General features: G+C 37.8%; 3 long non-coding RNA genes across 5 annotated transcripts; 2 read left to right on the top strand and 1 right to left on the bottom strand.

Annotated features, from left to right (window-relative positions):
* Positions 1-1,136: 1,136 nt before the first annotated feature.
* LOC130699900 (uncharacterized) lies at positions 1,137-1,986 on the bottom strand. Its single transcript, XR_009003573.1, has 3 exons — positions 1,919-1,986; positions 1,745-1,842; positions 1,137-1,351 (listed from the first exon to the last, which is right to left on the bottom strand). It is a non-coding gene; the product is annotated as an uncharacterized LOC130699900 (long non-coding RNA).
* Positions 1,987-4,129: 2,143 nt separating this feature from the next.
* LOC130699897 (uncharacterized) lies at positions 4,130-4,685 on the top strand. The gene is made up of 3 exons (XR_009003571.1): positions 4,130-4,242; positions 4,309-4,359; positions 4,469-4,685. It is a non-coding gene; the product is annotated as an uncharacterized LOC130699897 (long non-coding RNA).
* A 6,188-nt stretch (positions 4,686-10,873) lies between these two features.
* LOC130699896 (uncharacterized) lies at positions 10,874-12,198 on the top strand. Of its 3 annotated transcripts, none has more exons than XR_009003569.1 (6): positions 10,874-10,958; positions 11,025-11,132; positions 11,193-11,322; positions 11,424-11,440; positions 11,512-11,666; positions 11,730-12,198. It is a non-coding gene; the product is annotated as an uncharacterized LOC130699896 (long non-coding RNA). The 3 variants fall into 3 exon arrangements; XR_009003570.1 differs by having other exon boundaries at positions 11,403-11,440; XR_009003568.1 differs by having other exon boundaries at positions 11,193-11,440.
* The last annotated feature ends 7,238 nt before the right edge of the window (positions 12,199-19,436 follow it).

The following is a 19,436-nucleotide window of genomic DNA, read 5'->3' as shown; positions in this document are numbered from 1 at the left end:
CCTTTCCGGCCAGAGCCCTCCAAACCGTGGTATATGTTGTTTTTAAATATACCGACAGTAGGGGCATGACCCCCTACGGGCTTATTATAAAGTCAAGGGGAAACGGGGCTACAGAAAGAAGGGAGCCCAGATATGCACTTCAATTTTTGAATTTTAAATACCGTTTGGGGAGTATGAATAAAGTGTAGAAATTCCATGTCTTCCATCCAATAATCAGTTTATTCAATATCTTGCCCCAAACCAAGAACATTTACAGAGCCAGTGTTGCTTTTCACCTTAATTAAAAAAAAAACAACATTAACTATTGACAGAAAATTATGTAGGTTAGTTACAAATGGTTCATGTTTACTTACAAGTCTATATCTACGAAGATGAGTTAAGGCTTTGAAAGGTTATTTCAAACTGCGATCCAGAAAAACCATCCAACTTTTAATCACCAAAGAAATCCAAGTTTCCTGTGCCCTAGAATAGTTTTCGTGTTTAAGTAGAATGATAATGCAATTCTAGATAAATTTCCTACCACGTTGGAAATGATTTTTTTCCATCAAGCTGGTGCCAACATCAGTTCTGTCAATATTATCAAACAAACCTGGAAACAAAGCAAAACTTTTCAATAAGCTATTAATGGTGTGGTATGCTGAAGAGGTGTTCACCAAGAACTTGTGCTTTTACCTTTTAGAATTCAACTTCACATTGGAAAACACCCTAAGGAGAAAAACGATTGTGACAATATGGCACACTTGGCGATATACTGGGATTCGGCAAAAGATTTCCAATTCGCGAGGCAACCATTATTATGCGATGTAGCCCACTGACAACGAACAAATTGACAGTTGAGTAGAGTACTCAGTAACGAGCAATTCCTCCGCTAGATGTCTTCTAAATATAGGTGCTTTAAAAAATAAACAATTTTTGGTTACATGGTCACAAAAAATACTTGTCGCAAATATGTTCGTTTTTGCTACTGCAAGTGTTCCATGGCTATAAGGATAGGAGGTATTCAAAGTCCTAAAATAAATGTTTTATAACATTAACCTTGAGTAAAAAGTTAACAATAGAATGGGCAACATTACCAACCAATCACCAGACAAGGAAAATTTGTTCGAAGCAACTACAAATCTACATGGCTGCCAATATGTACTGCTCCTATTTATGATAACAATGTATGAAAGGTAGTAATAGCAAATGGTTTTATTGCTGTTTTGTTTCTAACCTAACCTTAAAATGCAGACCTTCCCTTTTGTTTTCAAAGAAGATGGAATTATCTGTCCTACTTGTTTCTGTCATGGATCGTGGCGTCCACCGTTACAACACTCTACATGAGCAACAATCTTGTCTCAATGCTCGGGATCTGCAAATGTTGTGAATGAAAAATTGTTTGTTAAAAATAATTTAAAAAATATTCTAACACAAAGTATTATTGAACAACTTGCCTAACCAAGGAAATGACCAACGTTTGTCTCCACAATCCTGACATGATTGAAATGACAAACTTTGTTTGTTTCATTAATTCTAATTTTAAAAAAAGTACAAAGCCCAACTGCATGGTTGAGCAGTTTGCCTTGATGCCTTTTTTAAAAAGCAAGAAGGTAGCAATAACTATTATCTCAATGTGCCTGTTGTGCTTACTTTTAATGACACGAGTTACCGTCCATGATAGCAAGCAAATAAACTCTTATTGTGTGCATGGTATGAGATAAAAATAATGGCAAAGAATAAAGCAATAATGGAAGAATGATATTACCACACATTTATGATCCTTCATAATGGCCATCTAGCATAGAGATGAGAAAACGGGGAGCCAAGGTACCACAATGTTTTGTTCACAACTTGTAAAATTCCCTAAAATTTAGAAAGAAACAAACAATTACTTAGAATGAAAAGAATTACTTCTTATAGTTTCTTATTAATAATGTACCTTTCATTTTGTAATTTGAAAAGGAGTTTCAAATATCGTCAGGTATTCTCAAATTAAAGTTTCTAGTGGACCAATGTTTCTGTTAGAATTAAATCAATATCTTTGGTTAACAAGGTTTTCTTGATGAAACATTCACTCAAGTATTACTCTACCAATTCTGCCTGATGTGTCCAATATTTCGCCCGTCAGATGCAAACCACATGTTTCACACACGACAATGAACTAGCAAATGGCGACTGTTGGCGGTTCACAAAACTCAAGCAACGTTGCCACATATTTCAAAATGTACGGCGAATTCAAATTATGACAAAACTTTTTAGTTTTCTCTCGCACTGGTAGATACTATGCAAAAAGCAAATTAAAACAAGGTGATGGCTGGTTGTCTTTCGGGTTTACAATGGTAAGTTTTTACTGTAAGAGAATTTACACGTTTCGCGGTGAATTTCCTGGCTTTTAATGCCGCCTGCATGAAAAAATGTTAAATTAATTTTAAGTGAGGAACCTTACTAAGTTAACCCAACTTCCTATTCAAACCTTACCCCATCCAAGTTAGAATTGATTAGCACCACCTACCCCAATCTACCGATCAAATTAATTTCATATTTACATCCTCCTACCCTCCACCACCCTCTCAACACTCATCTCTGTGTAATTTTTTTCTAGAACTTAAAAGCTAATAACTCCACAAATTTACAAAGAAAAGCAAATATTAAAACAGATCAGAACTAACATAAAGCGAAATCACTGAGAAATGTGCTCAACCATCTTGTTGCGAATTGGTTTTAGACCAAAAATAAGAGTTGATAATAACCAATCAAAGTTGCAACGGCCGAAGTCAACCATTGGAATAAATCCTCCATTTACATCGTTCGTTCCAAATGATTCCTAACAAAGCAAAAAACAACCTGGGTGATAGAATGCTTTACATCTATTTACCTGATTTTCTGAAGTTCCATTTTATTCTGTTTTTCCATTATTCAACATGACCTACGTACCAATCATCGTTAAATAATTGCATTATTTGCGGCTTTTTTTCGACATTTCAGCAAGGAATCCTCGCATTCGCATGTGTGCTGTTTTAAATAAACGACTTAAATCATTTCACTGAAATTTATTCATTTTAAATTACATTTCACTGTTACCTTCACCTGTGCTACTTCAATATTGCTTTACGTGGCTCCCATCAAGTGAATCATTCACAATATCCCATTGCCAAAGATAATGCTGTCAATTTGAAGAAAATAATGATTAATTAGTTTATTTGTGTTTACTTATTAACAATATTCCTCAACCATAAAACGGTCTGAACCCAGAAAATGTTTTGCCAACCTGTTGTTGAGTCGAGAATTCGAGTAACAAGTTGTTAATCCAATTCAATAAGCTATATTATATTTTCCATGTAATACCTTCAAAATTCTTCTGCACATGATGAAGCTGGGACAGGTATAGCAGTGTAAATTCCTCATCACCATAATTCCCACTTGCGAACTGCTCATCCACAGGTTCACATTGCCTTTTATATGAATAGAAAAGAATTACATTGTAGAATAACTTTTACAATTAATGTGATTCATCTACTTTACTTACACCAAGGTCAGCTCGTCATTAGCTTTTCTTGTCTTGCAAGACTACATCAGACAAGGCAGAGTAATTAATATTACATAATTGTTTTCTTGTTACATGCATAAAACGTGCGATTACCTTAATAATTGCCTTATTTTCGTACTTAAACTCAATAGAGTTTAGAATACTTGAGACGATGAACAGAACATCCTTCGTCCATCCGGATGATCGACCTAATGTGCCCTTAAATCGTGTCTAAGCGCGCCCAAATTTAATTTATCTAACGAACCAATGAAAACGAGGCTATTATAGCAGGTGGGTGTTTAGTAGCCAATGATACAAGTCGAACTACGCCATACTACGGCACCATACTAGGACTGTTTTGCATACTGATTTGCGTGTAACGCCCCTGGTGGCGATCGGTTATTGACCCTACAGGTTAAAAAAATAAACAATTTAAAAAAGAAATCATCATAATTTAACAGTTAAACAGTGCATATTTTTTAGCTTTAATTTCTAAATGCTACGAAAGGATAATATGATATTCGAATAGCCAGCTTAAACGGAACTACTACAACTTCGACAATTTTGGCGCGAAAAAAGTTAACTTTCTTTTGTTTTTGACGTCCTCATTTCTTCTTCTGAATAGCTATGTAAGGCAACCAATCCAGGAACTGAGTTTGTTGAACAATCAAAATTTATCTTGGACATTTACATAAAAAGAATGGAACATTATCCTGCAAATCACCTTCTTCCAAATGGTAGTTTTAATTGTTTATGGTTACGTAGATATATTTGGTCAATTTTTTGAAACTGTTATTTTACAGATCAACGGCAGGGATCTTATTCACCATCTGAAGAGCTAAAAATTAAATAAGGTATTGCTTTTGCTTACTTCTGCTGGTAACTTTTATTTTCCTAGTTAAGATACGGCTTTTATCTAAAATGGTTCAAAGTAACACCTAACTTTCTTTCTTCTTTCCTTAGGAAGTTAGCGGCAGTAACACAGATGTGTCATGACAATAGAATAAATGTAAAAGCGTGTTCTTCAGCAAAATAAGTGCCTTGCATTATTTACCACTAGTGAACAATTTTGAGCTGATGATACCTGGTATTATCACTTTCCTTGGTCTGCAAAGAATCTTGGATGTGATACTGTATTCATCTTTGGTCCCATGAAATGAAAAAAAAACTCATTAAGGTATACCAAGAAAATGCTAGAATATAATTAGTATGCAAACCTGTCTAGAATCCCCAGCATATTCAAAAAGATCCGGAATCCCAGAGACGAATAATTGCACTTGACACGTTGATGTAGGAAAGAAAACGTGTAGGATGGTGTCTTCTTTGACTTTCTTTCAGCAACAGCACATTTGTAGACAAATGGAAATCAGTGCACACCATCCATCAATCAATTGCACTTGTGTGTTCCAGCTTTCGACAATCATGGAATTGTGTTCTCTTTCTTTGTTTTCCACCGTCTCTGCCATTTACAAAACTCAAGCCACACTATTCTGCATAAAGAGGGAAAAAAACAAGGTTAGGAGTAGAGTCTTTGTTCTTCCCACTGGTTTTTCTCATTCAACCACTGAAGAATTAAAGACAAAACTTTTCTCTTAGCCGATGTAAGATTCATATAATACAAGCCGTTTATCTGAAATGATGGTAGGATTCACTGATGTTTGCGGCATAGTACGTCGAAGGTTAACTATAAATTCAACTTTCATTGGATGCATAAGGATCTCTTTAATGATAATTCTATCTTATACGATAACAACTATATTCTTCTTGAGATTAAGCACATCGTCTGCTTCATCCTTACCCTCACTAATGGCGAATTCCAATGGGTGCCCTAGAGTTGACCTAGGGCAATTTTTTGCCCTAAGTATGCTCCAATGGACTGACGGGGCAACTTTTTTTCGGAGCAACTCTGGTTTTTTGTGTTCCAATGGCTGGCCCAAATTTTTAGAGTTGCCCTAAAACTGCCCTTTCGAGCGCTCGCAAAAACTGACTTTTTTTCAGTTTTTCAAACCCTGAACGGGGTACTTTTTAGCAGACGAATTTTTTATTTTTTGGCAGACGAATTCTTTGTTGTTAGCAGATAGTTTGTTTGTTATTGTTATTTTGTTGTTGTTGTTTTATAGTGTGGAGACTTTTACTACGAGTTTCCCGATACAAAAAATGAGGATTAGAGTCCTACGTCAGGTAGAGTATTTCCCATTAAATAGAATTTTTAAAATATTTGGTAAGTTGCACCAGCGATCTGGAACGATCTTGGCTGATTTTCGCTCATTTGCCATTAATCATCAAGCTCTAAATTAAGCCATATCGGCGCAGTAACAGTAAAAAATGGTTTGAAATCACCAGGTAGGCTATTATTTACATGTTAAGGTACCACAGCACTGATTAACTCCAGTTATTTATAATATTACAGGAAACCATTTGTAGCCACAGCCACGAAAGCTCTCTCCAAGAATTAAAATGCAGTTATTGTAATGGTCTCTTGTGCGCTTTAATAAAAATAAAGAAAATATTTGAAGTTTTTTTTTGTATTGTTTTTTTCTAAATCAAGGTTTGCAATCATACACAGTTATTTATGAAAATTTTATAAATAATATTTCGAAATAAAAATAAAAACGGTTGGATTGAAATAGGACATAGGATGGTGATAGGAAGGTTTTAGGTATCTGATCTGATTCGTCAGAAGACGATAAACTTACCACAATTAATGATATTAACAAATTTATAACCTCAACACTTTCAATTTTTGCCATTTTTTGTTTACAAACTAGCGTTACAAGAGCGTCTGCTTGCACCAAGACAAAAAATGTGTTCCAATGGGCCACAAACCTGGCAATGCCCCGGCTGGTGCATGACGTCATGCCTAGTTTTCTGACTGCCCTAACCCTACTCTGTAGGGCACCCATTGGAATTCGCCATGACAATTGTGCTACACAACCAAAGTAGTGCTATTACCAATTGATAGACACGGGAAGTTTGATACAAGTATGGCGGCTTTCCGTACCACAAGTTTGACGCATTTAACACGTACATTAGCAGCCTCCCATACATTCTGTGAAAGAAAAGCGTAAGATTATAAGTTGTCTTGTTGAAAAACAACCGATAATGTTTGCTCAGCGTTTTGACGGCTTCTTTTACTAGTTAAACCTTCTCCCATATAAGTTATTATTTCACAATCATCTGCAGAATTACCCGTTGACTACAGTTCACATTTTAAAACTACGAAAACAATAGCAGTTTTCCGTGAACCTTTCAATATCTGGGCTTGGCATTGCTACGGAAACCATTCAAAGTATTGAAACATGACCCAACCCTAACGCACAAACACTGGTTTTGTTATGTTCATTTAATAAAATTAAGTTTTCGTGTAACAAAATAGTACGTTTGAAAAAAGAACAATGTTTAGTAGACTTGGATGAGTATGAATTCGTCGTTAGAAATTAAAAATTTTAATCCCTACTATTGTTAAATACGGTTAAAGAGTTGAAACGATCATCATCGGTACTTGCAGAAGATGACCCTATATAAAGCCACAGTTATTTGCTGGCGCCCTTGTTATTCTTTGGTAAAGTATGGTTTGTTTTAGAGGTTTGATGAGTAAGAGTGGTGATCTAAAGCTGCGTCTATACTGGCAATTTTTACAGACAAGTTACAGACATACGGCCATACAGACTCGATACAGACATACAGAGTCAGAAAGCTTATTCCGCCCAATCTACACTGGCAATTTTCCGTAGCCGTATGCCTGTATGCCCGTATGTCTGTAACGAAAAAAGTTTGAAAAGTTTCAAACTTTTTCCGTAAGCGAGAGTTTCTGTAAGCTAAAAAATAAGGTTCAACCAATCAGAATGAAGTATATATTTTTAAATACTTTTTATTAGTACAACAACACATAACTGCAACATTGTTTGTTGATGTTCGTATCCCACAGTTTTCGTGTGTATTTAAAAATTTAAATTTGAAAAATAAACGATATCAAAAACATGGGGCCTAAACTATCTCCAAACAAGAAGAAATCTCCGAAGAAAATAACAGAAAGGTAAATAATTGAATTGTATTGGTTACTTCTGCTCAGTTTTTGTAAAATTTTAATATTTTTTAGACTGAAACTAGAAACACAAGACATCGAGAGGTTCATTTTGTGTATAAAAAATCATCCTGTATTGTATGACACAGCATTGCATGATTACAAGAACGGACAAGTTCAAGCACAAGCCAGGGCAACAATTGCAGCCCAATTTTATTGCAGTAAAAGCACCATTATAATAATGCATATCAAACTTTAATCGTGGTCCTTTTTTGTTGCATTAGAAAGCTGTAGGGCTCATTCTAGTCCAGTTGTGAAACTGTTTTACATCACGGAGAGCAGCAGGTTGTAATAAAGTATGATACCATGAATGGGTATCCCGGTTTTTTTGCGTATTGTGTAGACGAGTCCACCTACGACCTTCATGAATTTTTTAAAATCAATTATAAAATTTCAAGTTTGAATATTATGAAACGTATATGACAGATTACCAAGAGGATGTTTCCTTCGATGTTGACGTTCCTTCATCATTTTTCTTATCTTCCACATAAGTGATAACATCAAAACAATTTCTGTGGTTTCAATAAGCTGGTCTAAACTAAGATCCATGGCTTAAAATTTAACAAAATACACAGTTAAGCGAATACTTCAGGAAGAACGAAACTTCGAGACTTGTTTCATCAACACTTGAAACAGACAGATTTGAGTTGACACTTGTTTGTTTTGACAACAAAGTTCGCCTAGCGGGATGTGCAGGAACTACCAAAAGGTTGCTCCGCCTTCTATAACGCCCATTTTCCGTATGATGTCTATAAACCTATGTGCAGTATAGATTGCGTTACGGAAAAACTGAAATAGCGTGACAGTAAGACTGTATGCCTTTATGCCTGTATGACCGTAACTTTTCCGTAAAAACTTCTAGTATAGACGCACCTTAAAATAGTAAAAAGCTGTAACAGATGATGAAGGTAATAAATGTTAGGTAGGGTAACGAACAAGCAACTGATTTTGTGTATGTTCATTTTGTTGTAAGAAATCTCCATGGATCTCTTACATCAAAATGAACTAGGTGGAAATTCAGACGTGTTGTTGAAATATAGCTTAGATATAAGATAAAGAAAAGACCGTCGAACAATATAGCAGATATCTGCTGCAGGATTGTAAGCTTAAGGGGGAGGTATAGGCTGTCTGAGGCATGTACGAACTCGTTGGCAACATCAGAGACGTTTGGACACGTTATTTATGTAACCAAAGAGCGTGAAGTAATAGGCGACGACTTATTGACAAATGGAGGAACATGTCGTCATCTTTCTCTTACAGATACAAAGAGAAATATGTAACGTTACGTAGACAGAGCCGGTTCTTTATATATTTTCCGTGTCGATATATATAGTCAGGAAACGGTAGATCACACATGTTCCTCATATGGAAAATGGTGCAGCGGAAGAAAGTAAATCGAATTTAGCTTGGATGCAGAGGCGACAGTAGAAGACCAAAGTTAACACACATCCCAGTGTTAGATTCTACAAATATCAACTGTGACAGCAGCAGAGACGTTTTTAGTTCGTGTGCAGCACTTATTACTTCCTAGGCCCATGAAGAATTTTCGTCTATTCCGTCGTCCACTCTTTCACATCCATTTCGCAAACATTAAATTGGAAGCCACGGAACAAAACGACAGACGCCGAGATGCACGTTCTAACACCCAGGTTTTTCATTTTCTTTGTTAGAACTTTTGCTAGACCTAGCTATGGGTCTATCACCAGTGAGTCACCTGCCCGGAAAATTGGAGAATTAGGATCGAATGACGATGTAATCTGAACACGTAGAAATGAGGATGATATGAAGTATGCGAAATGAAAGTGTATGAGGGTATGTAATTAAGGCGATAAATTTTTAACGTCGCTTAATTTTCGAAAATATGATATATCCCGTACACGTCAATTGGGATCGTGCAACCGTTTGTTTTTTTAGCACTTTTCTCAGCGATTCTGTTTTTCACGTCTTATTTGTTTTAATTTTGCCGTTCTTTGTAAAATTGCTGAATTTCTAGCATTCATGTTCTAAAATGTAATACACTGATTGGAGTGGAAAGGGTGAAGGGGGGATTAAATAAACGTAATCAATTGGCTCGATTAATTTTCAAAAGCAAGTTATTAAATCTTGCTCTTTGGATTATTTTTCTATTTAAAAGAGCTACTTCAATTAAGTGGATTAATGGTAGGATGTTAAATTTATTGATAGTATATATGGCTGGTTAAAAAAATAATAACCACAAACTATCGAGGTAATAATTTGTTAAATTTCATCAATGAATCCTTAAGAAATTATAAATATATATTATTACAGGTATTTAATTATATATATAACATTTATATTGTTTACTACCATTTAATATTACTGTATATGTATCATTGATTCTCGAATAAATGTAATTATACTGTAGACACAATCACGGTGTATACAGTAGACACGAGAAATAAACAATTAACATAAATAATTATCTGAACCACTGCGACAGACACAATGTCCATCTTCTAGTACAATTTACAACTTGACGATTTTAAATTGATAATACATGTTTATAACAATGTATGTTATTTGTCCCTAAAAAAAATTTATACACATTAATAGTAATCAACTACTCAGTCATTACTAAACTTAACAATTTCAACCATTTCTTGTCTGTACTACTACTGACTGTACTACCTCCACTGAAGCAATACATCAAAAATACAATATGACTTTTCAGTATTCTGTTATCTGTTGTGGTGGTTCCCAAAAGTAGAATAAGAACAATGTTTTGTCTTCGCATTACCTGGTATTAAAATAAAATTGAAGCAATAATGAAGGTTTCAGCCAATCGTACATGTGTACCTGTTTGTTTTTCAAATGAGAAGTTGGCTTACTAGCCGGAACAACGAGTGTTAGATCAAGTGTTAAGGCTAAGCTCCCATTGTATCAGCATTGGAATACTTTGCTTCATTCAAGATCGTTTCACAACTATTTCCTATTCTTCTGCTACTGTCAAAGCCAAAATTTAATACAAAATAGAGCTAGGGGCTACCATTGCTATCGTAGTCCATATCAGGATAAAATCCCACTAGAGTGAAAAAATGAATCTATGAATAGTGTCATTTCCCTTCACATCAATGTTCGTACACAGATCCTGTCACAAAATGAAAATAAAAATTTTGAATAATACAACGTTTACTTACAATACTTTTTTAAAATGTTTTCCGTTTTCCAATAGGCAACGTTGCAGGAGGGGGGAGGGGGTCGCTTGCTTCTGAAGTACCGGACTTATTCCCGCATTTTTCGCCGTCATTGTGGTCGATGTATTTGCTAGATATTGTTTGCCGCCATTCTGAAAATCGTCACTGTAAGAGACTGTTGTGCAGATGTTGCGTCGCACCTCAAAACATTCTGGTAATATGTTTGCGATAATTCTTCATTATCCTACTCCTACTTGCTTGGCTAATTGTCTTTTTTCAGAATTCTTTTTGGCAGATTTGATTATCCCACTTTTGAGAAAATAAAAAAAAATTTAAGGGGATCGTCTGTGGGGAACGCTTTAACTATTTTAATAAATTCGTCCTTCAGGTAAGCTATTTCTCGAAACTGTATTTCGTGATTTTAAAATATCTATTGGGTCATCTTTAGGTTACAGGAAAAGATGTACCTCAATATGTAACACCATTCGAAGAAACCTGCCTGCGCCATCCACTACTTCAAAGCATTAAAAATTCTGGCTACGTAAAACCAACACCTGTTTAGAAAGCTTCAGTTGCAGGTATTCTTGCCAAAAGAGATTTAATGGGTTGTGCTGTCACGGGCTCTGGCAAAACAGTAATCCAATTAATTAACGCTCAGTAATTTTGAAACCACTACAAGGTCCAATTGCATCTAAGGTATTCCATGTATTCCACTTTGTGCTATTCGTTGCTTAAGTCATCTAACATTTAACATTTTTTTCATGCAGGTGGCGTACTTGCAACGGTTTTGAACATTGTTAGAACAAGGTGTTGCTGCTGAGTCTCATGCCATGGAGCAAAAGCCAGAAGTTACCCACTCGTGAATTGGTCATTCTAAGTCACCGCTACACCATGGCCACTGATGTTCCTGCCCTTGGTCTAGGTAATGCTTTATGGGTTCTTCGTTCGTTTTTTACGTATTTGATGTTTGTATTGTTTTTCCTAGATATTGCTGGCGTCAACTATGTCGTAAATTATGACTTGCCAACTGAAATTGAAGAGTATGTTTATCGTGTTGGTCGAACGGGCCGCGTGGGAAATGTTGGAAAATCAATAAGGCCAAAAAGGAAAAAAACTAAAAATTGAAAAAGGAAGGAAAGATAAGCGGATTAGCTGCAAAGCTACTGCTCTTTATGAACTCGTCCATTCACATTGGTCTGGTACAAGTAAAATAAAGGTCAATAAACACGCGGTTTGACGGGGCATCATACGAAAATTAATCGGCTTATCCTGTCTGCGACTTTGTCCATCTGCCGCCAATTTAAATTGCAAAAAGAATATCTTGTTCGATGTATTTATTAACCGCCATTTTTTCCTATCGATATACAAAAGTCACATGGATGATGGCCCTACGATCTACGGATATCCGTGCAGGTAGATCCTGACATTGAATGAAATCGAATGAATGCAGTTGTAATTAGCTTTTGTTATGCTCAATACATGCGGCATATAATAAAGCCGTAGGCCTGTGTCTACGTATGTTTTCTGCCGAATTCAATAGGATTGGTTGTACTCTACTTTTTCTTATGTATTGGCCTTTGGCTGAATTAAGGAAAAGGTGCCGCACCGGAAAGATTTGTTGGCGCTTACCATTCTTTTGCATTCAACACGACCATTGACCAAGGAAGCCGACATGCTGCACCTCTAAGCGCCTTAAAAAAAATGACGAATAGTGTATGGACCAAAGACCAAGACCTTCAATATATACATATACTAGTCTAGACTATAGATACAAGTGGATTGCCCAACGCAAGTCAGCACGTCTCTATTTTCAGTCTACGTTAAAAGCCGAAAGCCAATGGTTTTTTGTGTCTATGAAAAGAGATTCGTTTTAAACGTTGGGGAGAAAGAAGCGCGGGAATCGGGTGCCGGTTGAACAATCTGACCAAGTGAACTTTTGGGGATCATACATACAAAAGACGAGAACAAAACAGTTTGACAAAAGAAGGCAAAAAGCCAAAGAGGGAAAGTGCACCGTCGATGGAAATGAAGAAATGCGGCGGATGGAACACAATGAACGGAGTACTAATATCGAAATGAGCAAAACGAAATGAAAAGGTGGACAACAGTCGTCGGCGTTTTTTAGTGGCTACACACACACGCGGACACAGTGTGTCCTTTTGTGTGTCACCTTCTTCCTTTTTTGCTCTCCTTATTTGGCCCGGATCATTGTGTATTTTCTACGAGTGTGTACCTCGATATCCGCCAATGGATCTCCCCAAATCTTGGCTTCTCATCTCTCTCTCTTTTCTAAGCTCTGCTCTAAAGATGGTCCACTTCCCCCTTAAAAAAAACCAATGCATGTATACGTTTATGCTCTTAGACTACATACGAAAAAGCCAAAAGCCGTCGGCTTCTCTTGTCTTCTTTTTGAAAAAAGGTTAGGCCACAAGAGGCAGGAGAGATGAAGCGGAAGCCCCCCTGCTTTGCCCTATCCTCGGCCTATAAGCTTATATAGAAAATGTACACACACATATATACGTCGATCTGCGCTGTATATAGTTTTTTTGTAGTAGAGAGATGCCGACAAGCTTTTTTGCTTCTTTCAGGAGGCAATGATTTTTTGTTTCCTTTCTTTTCTTTCTTTTTTTTATCATTTTATGATTTTTTTTTGAGCACGATTTTTCTTTACGGAACCAACAAGTTTGGCTTTTTTTTTTTTGTTCTGGCTGAATGCGTTGGTCGAACTTTTGGCTGAAAGAGTTATCTATACGAACACACAATTGTCGCTTTTTTATTTTTGCAAGTTCCGTTTCGGCTTGTTTTTTTTTTGTATGCGTGTAGTTCGTGTTAGTAAGTAGTAGCTGTTGAGGAGGCATTGTGTTCGATGAGTGAGCCAGCAGAATACGAGGCTTGTCAGCAGCTTGTGATTATTAGGGCTATAAGAGCAGCATTCAGTGGCGGCAGCTGTCAAAAAAAGTAAGGTAGCACATCGTCGTGTGTTTAACCGAGCGCATGAATTTACAACTAAAACACAACGTTTGGCATCGAAAAAACTATTCACGCCTGTTTAGATCTGGACACAAGCGGTGTGTGTTTATAATGCAAAATAGAAGAATGTAGACGTTCGTTTCTCGTGCCCTATATACGGAATGTGCAATTGTGCGGACAATGATCGATTGCATTCCTTATAATCTGTGACTTGTGCGTAAACGCCATCCTTACGTATGTATGTAGAAAAGACTGGGTTCAGCCAAGTCTATTATTATTAAACTTCCAATCGGCAGAACTGGAATTCAGCGTGTCCGATCTATCCGTGTTCTATATTCTCTTTATTTAGGAAGCTAAGCATTGGCTACTGATGGTTCAACCAAAGAAAATAGCTTTAGGTCTGACGAGTTAATCTCTTGTTCTCCACGCTTCCCATTTTATCCTCAACTGCGCCTTTGATGGGTTCTCGTTATACACAAAAAAACAAACCGCTTCCATTCATCTTTTGTTCACCTTCCCCCTCTCAATATTCTTTCGTCGATGGCTTGAAAAAAGATGCGCCTTTTTGATTAGGTCGTCCTTTTTTTTTGAAGAGCCCGCCCCTGCGATTCGATGGGCATAATGCAGCGTGACCGGCAGCCAACAGCACATCGTGTCTCCATTCAAACGACCAGAGGGAACGAGAAAATGTTGTTAGCAGCACTAACTTGAAAAAAGTGTCGATAACAAGGAAGATATGAACTGCTTGATAGGGTGTCCGTGTCCAAAGTGTGCAAGAGTCACACACCAGGCGGCACCGTTATTTAACCAATTCCGCACGGTTCATGAATAGTTTAGGCTTCTCCCTTTTCGCGTGTACAGACGAGCAGTTCTAAACATCACACAGCAAGTCCATATTGCCAATAGACGGCATTGGAATTCCCTTTTTTTATTGATTCAGGGGAGGTTTTTCTGATTTTATTCGCTTCTGTCTCACTTTTGTGTGCGCCATTCTTCTCGCTCTTTTAGCACACAACGACACAGAGAGAAACGAGAAGCAGAACACACGACTGCAATCCATCAGCCATTACTTATGGATGAATGAAAAGTGTTGGTGTCTCTATCCACTGGTCCTCTTGCGTCGTCACTGGCCCCCCTTGTTCACGTGGGTCTCTATGGCGGTCATGAAGTCAAAGCGGCCAGATGAGCCATTCTTATGTTGTGTTCACGCTTTGTTTGATAGATCAATATTGGTTCGACTATCCATACGGAGAAGCAGCACACAAAGTCTTGTATTACATAGAAATGGAGTTGTACAACATAATCGATAGACAGAAAAATAAAACCGCGACCAGCAGAAGAGAATTACCTTTTGGGGCTTTCGGATGCCGACATTGGCATACCTGCGAATTGGCCACCGTGAACATTCCAGTCTACCTGTTTGGCCGTATTGATTCTGTCTAGCTGCTGCTTCACACCCTCCATCATAAAAGAAATACATCTATATCTGAACGTGTATTTTTCAATAGCTTCACGGTGCTTTCTTTTAATCGGTCAATGTAAGTAGCAGCAAAAGGCAACAAGAAATTCCAATGGCATTCCTGATTGGAGGGGCTTTCCCCATTTTTATTCTTCCTATTCAGCATCAGTTGTATTCTGGCAATATTGCAAATGAATTTGCAGCCTGTAAAGTGCAATCCATCATTTGTGTGATTGCTTATGGCACTAGTCGTAGACAAACGAAAATTCGTTTTCATTTTTTGCGCTGCGGGCCCTAAGTGGGGCCTTTTACGGTGTCAAACAACAGGTCGGTATGTTTTCCTTCCTCCCAAAAAAATTTAGTTGCCAATCCTTTCCGTTTGCCTTCCGAGAAAAAAAAAGAAAATTCTCCCTTCTAGATGCAACAAGACAAAAAGGCGGGGAAACAAAACGGCAAAGTAGCCGTGGGAATAATCGTAGGATGGGCCATCAAAATGAACAGTTTTTCTTTTTTCTTTCAGAGATGGAGAGAAAACGTTTCGTTACCGTTACCCCCACACACACATGGCCATAATTCCAGACATCGTCGATCCAATGTCGATTTTGGAACGAAGGATTGCGGATTCTTTTTTAACGCTTCACTTGAGTACATTTCTAGTTATTATGTAGTTCCATCTTATCACACGGTGCGAGTCGAAGAAGAAAACCATAAAGAAAAAACCAAGACCGGCACGTGTCGCATTCGCAAGAGGCTCTCTTTGAAATGACTGAAATGAAAGAGGAAATAGTTCAGAAGCCCCGCGTTATAGCGACATTCATTTTTTTTTTTGCTTAGGACAAGAGTCATTGGACAAGACCAAGTGACAAAAACGAAACCGAAAGTAAGAAACGGTCGCTGTGCAATGACACACTCTTTCATTTACACGTGAATCGCATAGGCCTATTCTAAAGAAGTTGGAAAATATGTTGCTATATAAAGAAGAAGACGCAAGAGAATGAACCCGGCAGCTGATGATTGTCAAGGATTGCCTCAACTGTGTAAACGCTGACGTCTACTATTATATAGCCTACGACGCATTGAAGGCCCTTGGCTCTGCAAAGTCCAAGTTCTATATCTAGTCCGGGCTAACGGACGCCTATATATCCAACTAAACGCTATATTTCTGTTCGAGTGTTGATATACCCTTATATACAATATGCATTAAAAACACAACAACAAGGGAAAGTAAAAAATAGATAGAGAAAGAGAGAAAAAAAGGTGCTTTGTACATATCCACACCTGGTGGTAGTGGTGGTTTTTGCTGTGGTATATTGGACATGTAACAGCCGAGGTTCTCCATTCTCTCTTTTCATACTATTTATATATATAGATTTCCTTTGGCTTTAGCGGGGAGACCCTATTGGGCTTTTATTTTGGAAAAATGTGAAAAGGAGAAGCATCAGGACAGCTCTGATAACGAGGACTAACCAAGCGGGGATGAATAATGATCATCAAACCGTTGCGCAGCACCTCACGGCCGGTGATTAAAACGCCGCCAAAAGACCTTTTTTTTTTGCCGCTCACCAATTCAGCACAGACGTTGACGGAAATCAAATGAAAAAGACCAGCTTTCTCATTGATTCGGCTGATTCTCTTTAAAAAAAAATCGGCACGAGCTTTTTAAATGGGACATCAGCAAACATGAAAAAAGGCAAGAGGCTTTGCATTCGAATTGATCGTGGACGAATCTCTCATTCACCTCTGATAAGCCGTGATGATAATTTGCTTTATCGAGCGATTAACCATCGCTGAAAATATCCACTCATCGAATTTACGAAACAAAAACATCAACTTGGAAACGGAACGCGGCAAAGCTGACCATGATTTTGAATTTCATTCATTGTTTTTCGAATTGGATGTTGGTACGAGAGTAGAGGCTTTCGCAGCATGGGGCATCTACGTCGGCTCTACGTGTCATCCCATACAAACGTAAAAAATCATTTAGAATGAAAGCGAGTACTCGCGACATCAGGTCAAACTGATGGACAATAAAAAGCCCTGATTCCTACCACAAATGCTTATTTTCTAACCAAAAAGAACACGACGGGACGGCTAAAGCAATTCTCTGTTACTCATTCTTTGAAAAGGAATACGCGAAAGAGTAAAGCCTTTTTCTTTTTATTCGTTTCGATACACTGTCCAATGAGAAATCGAATAATAAGCCCCGCTACAGACAACGTATGGCATATAATTGTAGGCCCATAATAAATCTAAAATTTTTGTGTTTTATTTATGGATGGTACGCATCTTTTGTAACCAGACCAACTATCGTTGCAGACCCTCAAAAAATATTTCTGAAACAGCAAAATACATTTGAAATCTGGTGGATGTATACGCAGCAGGCCCCACCCCGCGATGGCCTCCCCTTCCATTTGTGTTTGTCTACAGTTCCGAGCGGACGTGTAGCGACGCTGCTGAATGGGTGTACGAGAACAAACGAGAAAAAAACCAAAGGACAGAGGGGTAGATGCATAACAATAGACACCAGCGTTTGATTTCGGTTGGTTGATTTCATCCAATAGCCGACGACGAATAAAAAGTGCCGCGTCGTCGCCCTATTATTTATTTATTTATTATTATTATTTAAGAAAAAAAAATAGCCTTTATGGGAAAAAGGGATGGCAGCGCAACGTAAAAGCGCATCTTTATCCAGGCCGTGCTCCGATAGTGTTTTATTCAAATTCAGTGCGACATAACACGGTAAGAAATTTTAATTTAATTGATTCAACTCGTATTATGAAGCAACTAATGCTTACAGATATTGCAATTATCATATTTATGTATTATCTTGTAAACTAACCTTTTGTGGAACAATTTCGATTTATATTCACCGGAACTTGTTTATAAATGGGTAGCACAACACGAGAAACACAAGCCAAAGTAAATTACCTGGTCAATCAATTTATATTTCGGTGTGACGTCCTGTGCGCTGTTCTCACATCCTAACATTGTAAATCATTTCTTTTAGCAGGCCTATCTCATCTGTATATAGGGCTTATAAATGGATACAACCCAAATAAGCTCGGCATAATCAACTGGCAAGACCTTGAGCTCAGCTGTATGACACGCCAAGTGAACGCGACACATAGTAAATATGAATCCATAATACGTAGGTAGTAAATAGTGCTCTCGAGATGAGACCTATATTCTATAGGCCTAAACTGGGCATCGTCCATTTATATTGCCCACATCGGTAGGGATCTAGAGCTTTTATAGTCTGTGTCGACGATGTATATATGATCAAATTGCTTTCGGGGCTGATCTGGTGAAAAGCTGATGCGCTATTGGGATTTTTATTACCAAGTGAGGTCTCTCTTGGGCCCTAACGCACAACTTAAAAACTTCAGGAAAAAAGAAAGGGGTTGACATACCTCCGACATCCGTCCACAGGCTCGAGCCCCGTCAATAGAAGCGGCAATTCTCATCAGCATCGAAGGCGCCAAGATAAGTCTGCCCATTTTTCCTGCAGTAGAAGCACAAGGCCTACGTATAGATATAATAAAGCTCCATCATAAAGCGAAGCAAATGGGCAAGAATGTACATGTCCGGGCTGCTTATACTCCTTTTATTGTTTGACAACAGAGTTTGGACAAATCTTGTTCAGGCACACGGAGAACCATGAATTAAAATGCTTAATTAAGCTGAATTAAAATACTTCGATTAAACAGCTTAAAATCCTCGTACAGATGCTGCCGTATGTATAACTGGTCAAGTATAAGCCAGGCCCAAGACATTTAAGTGGGACAGAAAGCCAGATACTCTCATAGCGGTGGGTCTCTGCTGTTTAAATCATATCCACAATAATCAAACAATCAATAAGCCAGCCGGGACCTCCTATAGGTCCATGTGCATAAATATATCAATACACACAGCAGCAACTTGGAAAAAAAATGTCCTGTGATAACTCAAGTGGGCCAGCATTATGAATTGTTTGGGTGACAATGAATAAAAGGCAAAAGGGACAAGAGCCTGTGAGAGAATTTTGAAGCTGGGCGGAAATAATAGAAGTTTTTTCAAGAGGTGTGACAGCAGCAGTGGGGTTGAAAAGGATCCAACTTTTGTGGTTGTCAACGACAATAGAGGCAGCAAAGATAATATAAGAGCACCCACCTCTGTTTGCTGCGTTTGTGAGCGTGATCGTGTCAAGAGGCTCGGTAGGGGATCATCTCTCCTCCATCTTGACTCTTTTGGCCCCCGCGAGTGTAGCAGCCACAAACTACATCA

This window comes from Daphnia carinata, chromosome 7 (assembly GCF_022539665.2).
Source record: "Daphnia carinata strain CSIRO-1 chromosome 7, CSIRO_AGI_Dcar_HiC_V3, whole genome shotgun sequence".
NCBI classification, from domain to species: Eukaryota; Metazoa; Arthropoda; class Branchiopoda; order Diplostraca; family Daphniidae; genus Daphnia; species Daphnia carinata.
This window is presented reverse-complemented; position numbering and strand designations above follow the sequence as displayed.